The sequence below is a fragment of the Larimichthys crocea genome, chromosome XII, assembly GCF_000972845.2.
Source record: "Larimichthys crocea isolate SSNF chromosome XII, L_crocea_2.0, whole genome shotgun sequence".
Lineage (NCBI taxonomy): Eukaryota > Metazoa > Chordata > Actinopteri > Sciaenidae > Larimichthys > Larimichthys crocea.
The window spans coordinates 4,660,109-4,672,095 of record NC_040022.1 but is presented as its reverse complement, the minus strand read 5'-3'; the positions used below and the strand labels follow the sequence as shown (position 1 = coordinate 4,672,095).

Here is an 11,987-nt window from a genome sequence, read left to right as displayed (position 1 = left end):
TGTTTTATACAGTCTATGTTCCCAGGTCATTAAATACTAACTTTTTGAGTTGTGGGAAATAGGAAACAAAGTTGCTTGGAGTGTACCACACTGTGGTTGTCAAATTCCCTATCCCCTGTTTATACAATGTAGTGTGACATATAACTGTTTTGTGAACCGCACAACTCTTTACTTCCTGTCAGTTCTACAGTAATGTTACCTTCACCTCCAACCTTGGATAACTGTTAGAAACTTTATCTAGTGTATTTTCAATTATAACTAGGGGACTTGTTAGGATATCACATGTCTTTTGTTTTTTTTTAAATATTCTCTATGTACCCAGTACTCTGCAATTTAATTTATGAGTCAGGAATAGAAGGGACGCTACATGCCAGGTAAGTATTCTGCAAAAGATTTACACAACCACCTAGTGGACAAAGAGAAAACTAAACCTCAACTTGTGCACTTGGCACATTCCCTGAGCACAGGCTCACAGGCAACACTTCCTACCTTCTGTGTTCTGCTGCTAGCAGGATAATAAAACATACTACTTAAAAACCTTAGCATGTTTAGGTCATGACAGTGTTAGTGTACCTGTCGGTCATATCAAATATAGACAGACTTGTAAACAATCTCCACAGAAATGTTGCCTGGGAGGCTTAACTCAGGAAACCAAAGCCTGCCCTAACCTTTCACCACCTCAAACTTGCTCGTCAGACTGCCATTTGAGACGTGAAGAGGATGTGAGAGTATCATCAGACAACTGAGGCACATCACCAAACAAACATCAGCCATGTTTTCTCATCATTTCCTCTACAGATGAAGAATGAAAATATCTTCTTTTGTGTAAGTTCTCCATGTTTGATGAATTCATTCAGTTTAGTCTATACATATGGGATATATATACATGAGACATATACAGTATAGGGATTGCAAGGGTAGTCATATAGGGTAGAATGTTCATTTGAGCCATTAGTGATGTGATTTTGTACCTTTGAACCTTCCAGTCCATTTTGTATGCCGTTCCCAGTTAATGAGAACGAAATGAGGCCTACAAGTTCCACACATTATGGTAGTCATTAAAATTTGGGAACTAGTCTGAAAATGTATATGTACATACAACATTCAGACTGGATTTCATTCCAAAAACTGTGTGAAAGTGTACATTTAAATACAAGGTGATATTTAACAGTGGTAAGATGTTGTAGTAAAAGAATATATTATTTTGAAAGTTGCTCAAACGTCGGTAATCGCCTGTAATACTGACTGTGATGTGTTGTATTACAGTGCTCTGAAAAACTGACTTCAGTTCCCTTTTGTTTTACTTCCCTATGTAACTGCCACTGACATAATTACATAAATGTTTTTCTAAAATCAGTCACTATGTTACATATATTTGCATACTTCTTATTTTGCCCCCTTCAGTATCAACATTGAGACACCTCAAAGAATCTTGGTATTCTGTTGAACAGCATTTGCACTTTGAACCCTGTAATGCTAAACTCATTAAGTTATGTTTATTTGAGTTGGGCAATGTCATTCAGTACTCTTTAGCTCCTAAACTTTGGAAAGCCCTTCCTTGTTCCAACAAATCTGCCAAATCTATGTTTCGAGTGGCTGCTGAAAACTAATTTCTATAGGCTACTCTAAAAACACTATTTGTTTGTCTTTTAAGGAACATAAGTGAGGTTTTACTACAAATAAAGCATACTTTATATGACTGGAGACCATTGTCCAAGCCAGCGTTTTGAGGCCAAAGTGTGTTTACCACTGCTAAGAGCAGATCAACAGCATGAATGTTTCACATACCTCTCATCTCTAAACACCCTTGTACTATGCGAAACATGTCACCTGGTATCCTCTTCTCTATATGCACTCAACATTCGTTATATAAGGGGAAACTTCCTTCAGTCTCTTACCTCGACTCTTCTTCAAATAAGACTGCCTTACTTAATGGATGCACTCACCAAATGTGAGTGACTGTGTTCATTCAGAAATGTTCTGTACCTCAGTGGTCTTGTAAAGACAATAAAATGTGCCAATAAAATGTGCAATAAAAAGCCCCCTCACCTAAAAGGAGTGTTTGTATAAGTAGTCTGAAAGTCACTAGATCGTTAGGTTAACAATGAATTTGCATAATTAGGATGAAACTCCAGTCAGAAAGTCCCAGATTATCTGCTGGATCTACTGGCTCACTGGAAGAAAAAAAGAAAAAACACAAAAAAACCCACACAACACCTGTCCAACTACTCTCTAATCAGTTTTCTTTTCAGCTGATTCAAAATAGACAGCAAGAGGAAGTGTTCCGTGTTGAAATTCCAGTTTAATGTTTTGAGAAGCGAGCCATTATCACATGATGGTGGTTTTAAAGAACATCAGGATTTGAATCTTTAAAATTGTTCTGATTCTTGTTATAGCTCTCTGTGAATTAGCAGTCAATTCTGTTAAAAATGAACAATATCACTACATACGTTTCAATTTTATCCATGGGTTGCCCACTCCTATCCCGAACATGAACAGACAAAGATAAACTGAGGACAGGGTAGGAACACAAGTACATCAAACCAGAATGAGGTAACACATAAATCGGTCAGTCCAACAAATGAACACACCTGTGTTGGCCTAACAAGCTGCTCCCTCGGTAGCCACAGGTATTTCCTTAAACTCCTCAAAAACGACAAAACTCTAAAATTTCCCTCAAAGTTTCGGGCTTAAAATAATACATAAATAAATCACAGGACAAAAAGAAAATTCCTCTGAAGATTCCCTTCAGCATCCAACCGTGATCTGAAGAACTCCTCGTTACACTGACAGCATACCACACCTGACCGGCCTTATGTGTGCATATGAAAGCCAGCAGGTATCTGGGCGGAGCTGAAAGTAGAGCAACACTCTCTACCTGACCCAACAGGCCTGCCAGCTCTTTCATCACAAGGATGTGTGACAGATTTTTTTTTTTTTTCCCCCTCCATCAGCACACACACAGACACTAGAAATAAGGTGTATTCAATAACTGATTCTGTCCTACAAATGTAAAAATGAATAAGGTGTTTATTAGGCCTGTGTTGAAAAAAATCGATTTTCCGATTCTGAAATCGATTTGCATATTAATCCTTAAGATCGATTCGTACATCCAAAGATCGATTTAATTACATTAAACTTAATACATTTTCCCCCAGTTAACTTTAACCCCACTAGTGGCGTCATTGAATTGAAACAGGTGTGCACCGTGTTTAAACTACACTAAGGAAAACTCTACAACTACCAGCCACTTCTGTACGTTCCTTAAAATAACTGAGGTGATTGCAGGTTACATTTGGTGGTTGAGTTCTTGGAAGGACTTAATACCTGCTGGTACCAGAGAAGAAGCTGAGAGAGCAGGAAGACAGCCAAAGCATTCCCTGCATGCTTTGCACTAAACAATATAACCATTGTTTGATTCCATATCATAGTTATAGGCTCACTGTACAAACTCGTCCACAAAGTCCTAAGTATTGTGTTATGTTGACGCCAAGCCTTAAAAAGGATGTAATACACACCCACATTTGATGGGACTGACATGCCCACTATTTTATTCCTGCATGTGTCCTTTCAAGAATGATGTGAAGCCATAAAGACACTGAAATGAACTAACTAATAAACTTCATATAAATAAGCTGATTGTGGTGTCTGACCATGTGGATAGTTTTTAGATGTCTGTCATATGGTTCATGGCTGAGCACTCTCCACTTCTTGAGGGCCACACATGAAATATCATTAACTCACCATTCAGCTGTTAATCAGGGAGAACACCTCTGCTGATGTGCAAACGTCAAATCATTTCCATAATCTATACAGAGCATATACAGGTGGATTATGGGATCACTTCCAGAACATGTTTCACCATCAACAACAGTTTTGCTTTTGAAATCTGTGTCATAAATTCCGTTTTTGGTTTGTTTGCTTTCACATCACAAACAAACTGCACCAGAGTCCACTAAATGTGAACCAGGACCTTTTTATTTTTTATTATTATTTTTTTAAGTAGTCTCAGTCCAGTTATTGAGTCTTTCACAGGAGCCTAAACAACCTGCATAAACCAGCAACACACCAGGGCTTGTTTTCACTGAACCAAACAGACTAGTTTCAAGGCACCCTAATAATGCAGTGTTGTGAACACAAAGTCATCACTGAGCATGTCGTGGTAGACAGTGAAACCTAAAGATGTCGCAAAAGGTAAACACGTACAGGAGCAAGTACCAGGAAATTCATTTAACAAAGAGCTTTAGGAAACCTCTTCTTCCCCATGGCTGTTTGCTCCCCAGACTCCGTACTGTGACGTCCCTCATCTACCTCTCTTTGGTGGACATCCACAGTGACACATCCTCACAAAAATGCCTCACAGCTGATGTCATAACCCAAGTATGACAATTATATACTGAGTCATTAACTAGGACAGAGGAAGATGTTCAGAACAACCATGAGAGGTATGTGGTCTGACTAGTAAACCAGAGAGAAGCCCAGGCTGAGATACAGCCCTGAGAGGATGATTAAGAAACTACCTTGCCTCGAGCACAAAAAACAAAGTCATGTGTCAGTTGTAGAATTTATTGTTTGAATTCTCTCAACTCTTTCAACGACATGTTTCCCCATTGCTTGCTGCGGGTTTCAAGGAGCTGCCATAAACAAAAGCATCAGCTTCTGTCTGTTTGAAACACTGCAGTACAATTTCTGTGAACATCCTTATGGTGGCCTAAGTCGTGTGTTTTGACTGAGCAACAACTGAATCTTAACCAGGCAGACAGTTTAAAACAAAACATAGCGTGCCTCACAGAGAAAAGTTTGACCAATCAGAACATCTGTCCTGTAGTTTCGACATGAAATGAAATTATGTACACTCAACAAAAATATGAACGCAAACATTAGTTTGCTCCATTTTCACGAGTTAAGTAAAGCACCTAAGACATCTTGTATGCACACAACTGTTTATACTCCAACAAAGGTAAGGAATACTAGCCAATTAGAGGCAGGTGGATGACTTGATATTTGTAGCCCTATGTGAAATAGCCATAGTTTAGTGCCTAATCTTGTTTCAAGATTACACGGCACAGTTTAGTGAGCTTTTATTGCACAGCTGTGTTTAATCAGCATCCTGATATGCCAAACCTCTCAGGTGGACAGGTTATTTTGGTAAAAAGAGATGTGTTTACTAAAACGACTTAAACACATTTCGAACAAAATTTTTTCACAAGTTAAAGAAGACACAAAAAGTGAGAGTAGATGAGTAAGTAGATGTTGTGGAAGCAAATATCATAGCAGCGATTTAAGTCCAGACACGTCCATTGGTTAAGCAAAGCATAATTTTATAAATAAAAATAATGTATCACATTTAAAAATGTAAACACTTCTGACAACCAAAAAAAAGCTCAAATATGTTTGCATGCTTTGGGCAATGACTGGCACTAAGCAGATAGAAGATGTAAAACCACAGATATGATCCTTCATTCACAAGATGTTTTTGCTCCCCACCATGAGAAACAAGATGTTATCTCATGTGTTTGTGAGCAGTCACATTTCAAGGAGTTGTTTTCACATAGCAAAGGGCTTCAAAATGTGACTAAACCTGTTCGACTCGGTGGTCCATCATGTTTTTGGATGCTCACCTTTGCCCAAATTTGGAGTACCTAGCTCCAGGTGGCATCACAGTAAGCAATAAACTGAGGAGGAGTTTGCATCAATGCAGTGACGGAACATCACACAGCCTACACAAAATTAACCTGGACTAACTAATGGTGCATCAGAAACATGCAACATCTAAAGTTGTTTGTTCCAGTATGAATCTGCAGTGTCGTTGCAGTCTGAGCACCTTTAGAGTCAAGAGTTTGACAGACTCCATGAGCAACCCCTCCTCATTAGATCTAGGGCTGTGCAATTAATCGAATTTTGATCACGATTTTGTTGTCAAACGATCTCAAAAATCATATAATCGAGTTTAAACAATTTATTTTCCACTTTTCATTACACAATATCTGAGAGAAGCGCATGCACGATACATCCCATTTCATGCGGCCCCACTGACTCACAGGATAGCCCATACCCTCACGCAGCTGAAGAGTGAGGTGTGTCGTTTGGTGTTCAAAAACAACGAGTGAGATTGAACGAATGAGAAGAAGCCGACGAGAAGCAGCAGCACATAATGTGCAAAATTTGCTACAAGGTAATAGCTGCTCCTCTTGGTAACACTACACATTATTCAACCATCTCAAACAAAAGCACAAAGTCACTCACAACGAATTAATAAAGAAACAAAAAGACAAAGCCAGTGCCACAACCAGCAAGATGTCAACGCAAACTCAGTCATCGATCACAGACACATTGTTTAATGCGACTCTTATCCGACAAGTTCGGAGAAGCACAAGACATTATGCTATGTTTACACAAGCCGGTATGTTGAGAAACAAATATTTCCCTCCCCGTTTTCCAAAATAACATCGTGCACATAGCATCTTTTCAAAAAAGTTTTGTTACATCAACCCGCATAAATACGCCATGGAGCGCCATCATAACTACGCCAAGCCAATGGGCGGCTGCTTCCATGATCATCATCACATAGCAAAAGGTAAACACTGGTCACACTTTTGGCGCATCAGCGCCTCACACTCGATTTGTTTTCAGAGGCAAATTCACCGTATCTGTGAAAAAAATACAACAAAGGGAAATGTCTCCTTTTTTTTAAATGTCTGTGTACATGTAAACGGGGCCTAACAGCTGCCATTGGATATTTCTTAGCTAAAGATATGCAACCCATTAAGACAGTCGAGGGTGAGGGTTTCAAGAAGATGCTTATTGCTATTGATGCTTATTTATTTATTTATTTATTTTGTTGTATAAATATAAGAACACAGAGGCAAAAGTCACATTAATGCTGCTGTATTCCACATTACCACGTAGCTGTGGTTTGTAGCAGGAGAGGGGTGTGTACATCACGTGCAAGACAAAAACCGTACACGGACTGGCTGTTGTCTTGTTGATTACTGCTGTGCGAGAGGCTGTTAAATCGTCCTTAGAAAAAGCATCAAAAGTTTAACGTTGTTGCCGACTACATTTTTTTCAAGATCCCATAGACAGATAATTTATTCACCCCGCCTCATCTACTTCACTTGTGAGTCAGCAAAAACAGTAACTATGGTAACCATGGTACAGATGCAGACTGTGTTGTGATTTAAGGGAAGTGTTGTCTAGAACAATCTGTTCTATCACAGTCATGTCTATGCGATGTCACCTCGGAGAGGGCTGAGACCTGAACAGACCGGTTTTCTTCCCTCTCTCTCTTTTCTGTCCTCCATCTTTCACCTCCTCCTCCCTCCTTCCAGGAATGTGCCAGCAACATGCACAAGCAGCTGACTGATGGGAGTTCCTCCAAGTTTACACCAACAACAGTGTTACAGTTTTGTCCTTATATGTCGCGCGGAAGGGAAAGTCAAGTGCCGAACACAGCCTACAGCTTGTTTCTAGATTTGTCGCAGTATGTTAACTCATTTCGTAATACCACAAAACCACACCAGCTTTGATAAAATGCTGCCAGTTTTAGCATAACTAACCATGGACTAATTCATTGTTGTTGTTCATGGCAGGAAACATTTGCAGCATCTCAAATAGATTTCCTGCTATTCTCAGTTTCTCATATTAAACTGAATATTTGGGTTTGGAGCAACAAAACAAGACATTTGAAGTCATCACTTTAGACTTTGAAAAACTGATTCTTTTTTATTTTATTCACTATTTTCGACATCATATAGACCAAAACATTATTATGTAAATCTAGAAAATAACAGATGAATTGATGATGAAAATCATCATTAGTTGCAGATATCTTTGCCATCTCTGGAGAAGAAAAAGTTGCAATAGCAGTTATCAGGGCTGAGATTTTTAGCTTCAGTTTTTGTTTGGCACAGATGTGTCTGAAGTGAAGTGATTAAAACTGATCTTTAATCTTTTCATTATCACTTTTTCAGTAAGTCATTAATCACTGCCTTTTTAGATACGCATTAAAAAAAGGAACGCAGAAACTATACATGTTTTCTGTCTGAGCTTCAGCACCTTGGCTCAGCGTCTCCATCTCTTATTGTTTCTAGATGTAGCATTTAAAGTACTTCAGCAATGTAAGAAGTTGAAGTACATGGTGACAGTCAATTGTCTGCTAGATATTCCCAGCAGATTTAGATGTTCTGCTCTGATGCAGCAGTGTCCCTCTGACTGTGGCCTGCTACATGCAGGCAGGAAAGTTTCACCTCAGTGAAAGAACAGAAGCAGTCTCACGCAGAGCTACTGAGCAACTCCACAATCTGGTGCTGCCAGACTGGGACTAACTGAGCACAACACAAATTAAAGTTGGACTTTCTTTAGACTTCAGAAATCTTCAGAGCCATTTTGTTTATTAAAAATGTGGTTCATGCCTTGAGAAATGCAGCTGGGATTCAAATGTCTTGTTTTGTTGGACCAAAGATCAAAACATGCACCAAAAAAATATATATACTGTATATACACAACTTACAATGACCTAAAACACAGTAAAAGAGCAAATCCTAACATCTGAGGAGTTGAATGAGGTCTCCACTTGATACCCTTTAACATTAATTGATGTTAAATTTGACTATTTTATTAAGACACACAAAGTAAGTTGGTAAGAGGATTGTTTTGGCACTGAGCTCTGATGTTGTTCCTGCCCAAGGATCAAAACAACACCCTGCTAGGACTCCTCCTCTGCAGAATATCTATGAGCGTGTACTTAGTAGAATTCTTTCTATGACATTAATGGAATTATAATATATTAGAGGAACAAACTGGGGACATGGCAACACAAATAAAAATTTTAAAAAAAATGGACATTTCAGTGTGAATGCAGCAACAAACAGCTGTGAAATCTACTAAAAAAGACAGCGCACACACCAACTGGCTTCAGGTGAAAAGAAGAGCAGCAGTCACACAGGAAGGTGAAGGTGTGGTGTGTGTGTGTGTGTGTGTGTGTGGTGTGTGTGGTGTGTGTGTGTGTGTGTGTTATTGGGGACAGTAGGAAGCTTAATAAACAGGTTTGGAAGCACGACACCGTGGGAAGCAGGACATGATACATTTTATATGAACGATAATAAAAAAACATGTCGTCAAATAGCGTCGCCTTTTATGTTTTCACCATTTTTCTTCACAAAATAATGAAATATAAGAGGTGAGGACATTTCGTTAACATTTCACCGTTCAAATTAACGGAACGACGCGCGTGAGCACAAAGCCCCCCCGCGGCCCTGACCAAACAAAGCAGCAATTATTTCTTAAAACTTCTTCCGCTTGAAAATGAAACTCAAACATTTGACTCCACCACACAGACGACACGTGAGTCCATTTTGTGAAGTACTCACCTGTTGTGACGTGAGCTCGCGGACTGGAAACCAGCAGCTGAACTGATGAGACTACTCTGCACGCGGGTGTGTACTGGCTTCTGCGCGCGCGTGGCACAGATTACAGTTTTGCAGGTGCACCGGCAGGACAGGTGCATCATGGGACCAACTTTTTTTCCCCCTTTTTTCTTTTTACTTTTACTTTAAATTAAAGTTGACAACTAATATCAGTATATTACTTATTTTAATTAAGTTGATGAACATATTGTAGTGGGAGCTGACAGAAATATACTATAATTGTTCTTTATAAATATATATAATTTAATTAAACTAAATGTTATTCTTTAAGAATAATGCCATTTACCATCAAATTTTCAACAGTACTGGAGCTTCTTGCTAATAATTAAGTTTTCAAATGATTCATTTTTCACCATCAGAGACGCTACTTAAAAGATGAATACCATTATTCTGCATGTACTTGGTTATTTCAAAGTGGCAACCTCTGTGGCTTGGAAATGAAGCCAATGAGTCTGGCTACAGAACAAGACAATCTCCATAAGCCCCTATGTTGAAAAAAAAAATCCAACTTCACAGCAGAAATAAACATGTTTACAGCTAGTACAAAAAACGTTTTTGGTCTTCGCAGTTCACTATTCATTTCCGTTCATGGCAACTGTACTGAGGGTGAATTTTTAATGAACTCAGCCGTTCAAATTATATTAGGACTAAAATGTATGCATAAAACAGCGTGGCCACAGGGGGGTGCCGTTATAAATGGCTTGTTTGGCCACCAAGACTTCATTCAGCCCATGTCAGGTCCGAGATGATCCTGACTAGCCAACATAGCGGGGGCAGTGTCACTGATTTTTAGCTTCAAACATTGGTTCAAAAACCTATGGGTGGACGTCATGCATATGCTGTCAATTCTTAATACTGTCTGGTTGTTTATTCGAGTTGTTGCCCCTGTTTTTAGCTGTATGTATGCCTATATCCGTCTGTGTACACTTGTAAAACCAGAGTGGAATTTCTTGTAGGTGTACACATACCTGACTAATAAAAGCAATTCTGATTCTAATCACATTAAAATGATTGACGTTGGGTTGTTTGAACACCAGGCTTTATTCAACCAACCACACTCCATATCTTTGTCCATGTTTGGATTAGCCAGGAGCAGGCACACACTGAGCTTCCCAACATCTCTTCAGCAACCTGTGGGTATGTCATGGAGACACATCCGTTTATACAGTCTAGTTCCCAGGTCATAAATACTAACTTTTTGAGTTGGGGATAGGAAACAAAGTTGCTTGGAGTACCACACTGTGGTTGTCAAATTCCCTATCCCCTGTTTAACATGTGTAGTGCGACAATATACTTTTTTTGTGAACCGCACAACTCTTTACTTCCTGTCAGTTCTACAGTAATGTTACCTTCACCTCCAACCTTGGATAACTGTTAGAAACTTTATCTAGTGTATTTCAATTATAACTAGAGGACTTGTTAGGATATCACATGTTTTTTGTTTTTTTTAATATTCTCTATGTACCAGTACTCTGCAATTAATTTATGAGTCAGGAATAGAAGGGACGCTACATGCCAGGTAAGTATTCTGCAAAAGATTACACACCATCTAGTGGACAAAGAGAAAACAAACCTCAACTTGTGCGCTTGGCACATTCCCTGAGCACAGACTCACAGGCAACACTTCCTACCTTCTGTGTTCTGCTGCCAGCAGAATAATAAAACATACTACTTAAAAACTTTAGCAGTTTAGGTCATGACAGTGTTAGTGTACTTGTCGATCATATCAAATATAGACAGACTTGTAAACAATCTCCACAGAATGTTGCCTGGGAGGCTTAACTCAGGAAACCAAAGCCTGCCTTAACCTTTCACCACCTCAAACTTGCTCGTCAGACTGCCATTTGAGACGTGAAGAGGATGTGAGAGTAGCACAGACAACTGAGGCACATCACCAAACAAACATCAGCCATGTTTTACTCATCATTCCTCACAGATGAAGAATGAAAATATCTTCTTTTTGTAAGTTTCTCCATGTTTGATGAATCATTCAGTTTAGTCTATACATATGGGATATATAACATGAGACATATACAGTATAGGGATGCAAGGGTAGTCATATAGGGAGAATGTTCATTTGAGCCATTAGTGATGTGATTTTGTACCTTTGAACCTTCCAGTCCATTTTGTATGCCATTCCCAGTTAATGAGAACGAAATGAGGCCTACAAGTTCCACACATTATGGTAGTCATTAAAATTTGGGAAACTACCTGAACTAGTCTGAATATGTATATGTACATACAACATTCAGACTGGATTCATTCCAAAACCTGTGTGAAAGTGTAAATTTAAATACAAGGTGATATTAACAGTGGTGAGATGTTGTAGTAAAAGAATATATTTATTTGAAAGTTGCTCAAACGTCGGTAATCGCCTGTAATACTGACTGCGATGTGTTGTATAACAGTGCTCTGAAAAACGGACTTCAGTTCCCTTTTGTTTTACTTCCCTATCTTGGTATTCTGTTGAACAGCATTTGCACTTTGAACCCTGTAATGCTAAACTCATTAAGTTATGTTTATTCCAGTTGGGCAATGTCGCAAAAAATCATACTATAT

The 11,987-nt window shown here is 38.9% G+C and overlaps 1 protein-coding gene across 2 annotated transcripts in view; it reads left to right on the top strand.

Moving 5' to 3' along the window:
* Window positions 1-690: 690 nt before the first annotated feature.
* The window catches only part of LOC104927159 (NACHT, LRR and PYD domains-containing protein 12), an 18,534-nt gene continuing 7,237 nt past the window's right edge, over window positions 691-11,987 (top strand). The window contains exon 1 of one of the 2 annotated variants that reach the window (XM_019257031.2): window positions 691-825. The gene's annotated coding sequence lies outside the window, so the exon portion shown is untranslated. The remainder of the gene's footprint in view (window positions 826-11,987) is intronic. The other variant, XM_010741176.3, reaches the window with a different exon arrangement.